This window comes from Panthera onca, chromosome B4 (assembly GCF_046562875.1).
Source record: "Panthera onca isolate mPanOnc1 chromosome B4, mPanOnc1 haplotype 2, whole genome shotgun sequence".
Classification (NCBI taxonomy): Eukaryota; Metazoa; Chordata; class Mammalia; order Carnivora; family Felidae; genus Panthera; species Panthera onca.
In genome coordinates this window covers 82,709,141-82,714,853 of record NC_138345.1, presented here as the reverse complement: position 1 = coordinate 82,714,853, position 5,713 = coordinate 82,709,141, and the positions used below count along the sequence as shown (strand labels likewise).

The 5,713-nt window shown below is 40.3% G+C and overlaps 1 pseudogene; it reads right to left on the bottom strand.

Annotated features, from left to right (window-relative positions):
• Positions 1 to 990: 990 nt before the first annotated feature.
• Positions 991 to 3,976, bottom strand: LOC132694195 (cytohesin-2 pseudogene; annotated as a pseudogene).
• Positions 3,977 to 5,713: the final 1,737 nt, after the last annotated feature.

Below are 5,713 nucleotides of genomic sequence, written 5' to 3'. Positions count from 1 at the left end.
GTAAATTCATAAAGATTCTAGTTATACAACTATGTCCTAGGGCCACAATGGAATTAAATTAGAAACCAATAGCAGAGGGGCACCTGGGTGGCTCAGTCAGTTAAGCATCTGACACTTGATTTCAGATCAGATCATGATCTCTTGGTTCCTGAGTTCAAACCCTGTGTCAAGCTCTTCACTGACAGCATGGGCCTGCCTGGGATTCTCTGTCTCCCTCTCTCTCTACCCCTTCCCCACTCACTTGCTCTCTCAAAAGTAAATAAATAAACTTAAAAAAAAAGAAAGAAACCAATAGCAGAAAGATATCTTAAAAATCCCCCAGTATTTTATTTAGAAAATTGTTTTAATGTTTATTTATTTTTGAGAGAGAGACAGAGTGCAAGCAGGGGAGAGGCAGAGAGAGAGGGAGATACAGAATCTGAAGCAGGCTCCAGGCTCTGAGCTGTCAGAGCCTGACACTGGACTCAAACCCATGAAATAAAACAATTCTAAGTAACCCACAAGTCAAAGAAGAAATTGAAGGGAAATTTAAAAATATTGGAACTCAATGAAAATATCATAATTTATGGAATTCAGTAAAGCAGTACTTTTGGGGATATTTGTTCTAAACCTACTAATTACTCAGCATTTAACAGAAACAAGCTATTGATTTATACAGCAACACAAATGAATCTCAATTACTATCAGTGAAAGGAGCCAGTAAAAAAAAAGTATATCTTGTGGGGCACCTGGGTGGCTCAGTTGGTTAAGCGTCCAACTTCCACTCAGGTCATGATCTCACGGTTCGTTCGTTTGAGCCCGAACTCTCTTTTTTGAGAGAGCATTGAGCTCTGTGCTGACAGCTCAGAGCCTGGAGCCTACTTTGATTCTGTGTGTTCCTCTCATTCTGCCAATCTCCTGCTCATGATCTGTTCACCTCTCAAAAAATAAATGTTAAAAAAAAATTTTTTAATTAAAAAAAAAGTGTATCTTGTATCATTACAGTTCCAATTTTGATTTTTTTTAAATTTTTTTTTTAACGTTTATTTATTTTTGAGACAGAGACGGAGCATGAACGGGGGAGGGTCAGAGAGAGGGAGACACAGAATCTGAAACAGGCTCCAGGCTCTGAGCTGTCAGCACAGAGCCCGACGCGGGGCTCCAACTCACGGACCACGAGATCATGACCTGAGCCAAAGTCGGCCGCTCAACCGACTGAGCCACCCAGGCGCCCCTACAGTTCCAATTTTTAAACATTCTGGAAAATGCAAACATATCTCTAGTGACAAAATGGTCAGTGGTTATCTGTGCCAAAGTTTGGGGTGGGGAAAGAGGAGGGATTATAAAGGTGCATTAAGGAAGTTTTCTGGGGTGATTGATACATTTATTTTTATGTTGGTGATGGTGTATGGGTGTATAAATATGCAAAAACCTCAAATTGTCCACTTTAAATATGGGCCTTTTATTGTTAATCAATTATACCTCAATAAAGTATTTAAGAATTTTTTAATTTTTTTTTTTTTTTTTTTTTTTTTTTTTTTTTTTTTTTTTTTTGAGAGAGAGCGAGCATTAGCAGGGGAGAGGAACAGAGGGAGAGACAGAGACTCCCAAGCAGGCTCTGTGCAAAGCCCAAGGTGGGACTCAATCCCATGATGCTTAACCGACTGTGCTACCCAGGTGCCCCTGTTTTGTTGGGTTATTTTAAACATTGCTCTCTTATGATGGAAAATTTTCCACTGGGCAATTAGTCACAGAAAGCAATAAACTTGGCCAAGCTTTTTTTTTTTTTAATCCTAGTCATGTTAAAATAGTTCTTTATGTTCTATATATATATATGTAATTTTATGTACTTGGAAAAATATCATTATACAAGTCTTTGGTTACTGCTTTCCAGTGCACACAGATTTCTTGAATAACAGCCTTGTAAAAATACTCTTAAACATTTTTCTGCATGTTTTATTATTCATAGAAATTCATGTTTTCTATTTCATAGAAATCTATTCAAAGCAACCAGTATAACTCTTTTTATTAGGTGCATAATAATTGTGGGAATGTCACATAATTTATTCATCTATTACTACTGGTGACATTCACATTGTTTCCAGGTTTTTGCCATCATGAACAATGTTATGATAAACGTATTTATTTGGTTTCTGTAATCTTTCTTGTTAACTTCTAAGTATTTTATGTGTTTGGTACTATTGGGAGTAGAATCTATTCGATTTGCCACATGCCTATTGCTAAAATAGAGAAAAGGTATTGATTTCTATATGGTTCCCTTTATGAAGGGTTGACTCTGAGAAAGGAGAAATGGGGAGTAAGGCGGCTGGGCGTGATTATTTTTTCATAACATGTATTACAGAATTAAGAGACCTTTTAAAACACGTGCATGTGTAATTTTTATAAAAATTAAATACAAAATAATAAATGGTAATGGGGCATCCCTATTAGTTTCTGATTTTATCTGAAATGCTGTACTGTTTTACCAGTTAGGATAATACTGGCTATTTGTTTAGATATATAGCCTTGACTATTTAAGTTGTTTCCTGGAATTCTTATTTAAACTTATTGTTATTATTTATCATTTTATCATTTATATTATGATGTATAAATGCTGACTTATCAAAGGTTTTTCAGCACTTAATAACAATGTCACGATCCTAATATTATCACAATAAATTATAGTGATTTATTTTCTCAATATTAAGCCACCCCAGCATTCCAAAAATAGTCTTTACTAAGTTGTAGAATATTATTCTTTTGTACATTGATGAATTCTCTTTGCTAATATGTTATTTAGAAGAACTCCCTCTCCGAGGAGGAATTCTTTCTCTTTTTAGTGGTTAAATAATGAATATGATTACCAACAGTGTTGATTACAAAGAAGAGAAAGGTGCTAGAGGTAGTGAATTTTTCTAAATGGGAAACCAGAATCTGGGCCCAGGAGTTCAGCTGCCAGGGAGGGGCAGCTGTGTAGTAAGTAATGGAGTTGGGGGCAAGGGGTCAGGGCTGCTCCTCCTTCTTCTCGACAAAATTAGCTTCTTCCTTGCCACCAGCATCTCACAGAAGGGGGTCTGTGCTCCCAGCTGCCTGGATGGACTTGATCCACTTGTCCTTCTCTGCCTGCATGGGGGCCAAGACCAGGTATACCCCCCTGCCACCTGCCTCCGTTTTGCAGAATTCAGTGAGCTGCCCCATGTTGTTGGAGATGCAAAACTCAAAGCAGTTTGGTTTCTGAGGCTCGTACGCTTCTTGAACGTTCAGATTCTCCACAGGGATGATTCCTGCCAGCTCCTTGTCTGTCATATTCTCAAAATAGTAGAGGCAGTTGTGGTGACAAACCAGCACCAACTCTGCGTCTTCACCTGACCTCCTCCCAGCTTAAGGAGCTGGCCCTTCTGGTCCAGGTTGAAGAAGGTATGGGTTAGACCATTCCCATCATCCTCAGGAATACTAAAGGGCTCATTTCAGATGCTGTCATAGAGGTTCCTGAGCAGCAACTCAGGTCCCACTCTTGTCGATGCCTTGGTTCATGGCCCCAGAGTGCTCGAGGCCGGACTTCTTCTAGACATTGGGATTGTGAAGGCTGGTGTTCAACATGATGAGGCGAATAACGGCACCTCACACGTATCTGTAGATTAAAAAACACTGGGATTGCACAGGCAGATTCACTGGGCGAAGGCTTCCATCATCTGGTCAACCATCTGGGCCTAGCGCAGGAGGCAGAAAGCTCCATAGAAATTGCCTGAGGGCCTGCACCACATCAAGGTCTGGGAACTCATACAGATCCACAAAGGCATGGAGCAGTGGCAAGTTCAGCCCTTCTGTCTGCCAGAGGTAGACCCCATGACCATCTCATTCAGGCCCTTGCCCTTGTACAGGATACCGGCATGTTCCGGAGAAGTTCCTTCTCCACCAAGAACTAGATCGCCTTCTGGAGTCCATGCTGAAGTTCCTCCTGACCACTGCTGTCTTTTGGTTCTGTTGCAAGGTTTTAGCTACCTTCTTTGGCCTCCAGACCCTCCACCTTTCCAGTGGCTTCACTGAGCTCCTATGGGCGCTGGATCTCTACCAGCAGCTCGGGCCTCTGCCACTAGAAGTTCTCCAGCTGCATCCACTCCTCCAGAGTTGGGTCTTGAGGGCTCACCGGCACCAGGCACTGTCCTCCATAGTGACTAGGAAGGTCTGTGGGCCTGGCCAGGATCCACTTAGGCCGGCAGGCTCGGGTGAGCCCACTCAAACTCCCAGGAGCCAACGCCTCCTTCTGTGTGCCAGTCTTCCACACTGAAATCTCTTCCTTAGCCTCTCAACCGCCCTGACTATAGGGAGTTTTGCACCTATAAGTAAGATCAGTCACTAGTTTTCTCTTAAGAAAAAACCAAAATAACAAAAACAAAAACAAAAACAAAACAAACAAAAAACAAAAAAATGGGCACTTGGGTGGCTCAGTTGGTTAAGCATCCAACTTCAGCTCAGGTCATGATCTCACAGTTCATGAGTTTGAGCCCCGCATGGGACTCTGTGCTGACAGCTCAGAGCCTGGAGCCTGTTTCGGATTCTGTGTCTCCCTCTCTCTATGCCCCTCCCCTGCTCATGCTTTGTTTCTCTCTTTCTCAAAAATAAATAAACATCAAAAAAAATTTTTTTTAATTAAAAAAACAAAAAGCCTATAGCAGGCTGCAGTGGAGAAGATGGAACAGCTGTGATGTAATAAAAAGAACATAACTTTATAAATCAGAAGATGACATTTAGCGTTAAATATTTACTAGCACACCAAAACAAGATCATTTTCAAAATCTAAGCACTATGTTCTATGATTCTACCACACTTTGTCATGAAACTTCAATCAAGATAAATGCAGTAATACAACAAAATTAGGATTTTATTACCCTTAGAGTGGCATCAGGCAACCACTGATCTTCCACTGCAATAGCAAGACAATGAATTTTTAGGTATCGAGCATCGGGTTCCATCCCTAAGGATAGAGGCTGTTAGTCTCTTTTTTTTAATGATTGTCATTGTTGGGGTGCCTGGGTGGCTCAGTCGGTTGAGTGTCCAAATTCGGCTCAGGTCATGATCTCACAGTCTGTGAGTTCAAGCCCCGCGTCGGGCTCTGTGCTGACAGCTCAGAGCCTAGAGCCTGCTTTGGATTCTGTGTCTCCCTCTCTCTCTGCATTCTGTCTCTTGCATTCTGTCTCTGTCTCTGTCAAAAATAAATAAACATTAAAAAAAAATTTTTTTTAATTATTGTCATTGTAAATTTCTACCTTTTTTTTTTAATGTTTACTTATTTTTGAGAGAGAGAGAGAGAGCAAGCAGGGAAGGTACAGAGAGGGGGACAGAGGATTCAAAGCAGGCGCTGCACTTACAGCAGAGTAGGCTGTAGGTCACTGATTTTAACTGAAATGATTTCGTGTTTTATCATTTTGTGTACGACTACCAAGTCATATAAGCATGAAAAGCATTTTAATTATTTTAGCTAATCCACAGTACTACTATTTTCACAATGAGAGCCCATCCCTAAGATCCATTATTCGAATTAATAATCCATTAATGTCTTCAATAGAAATTAATTCCTGTCATTCATTGGTTTAATAAGCAACATACCTAATGTTGATTAGAGTTAAGACAACTGAAGTGCTTCTAGCAATCCCTTTGGAGTATGATTTCCTAATTAGAATGCTAGCTGCACCTAGAGTATAATTTTAATCTAATATATCCATAATATTTTACT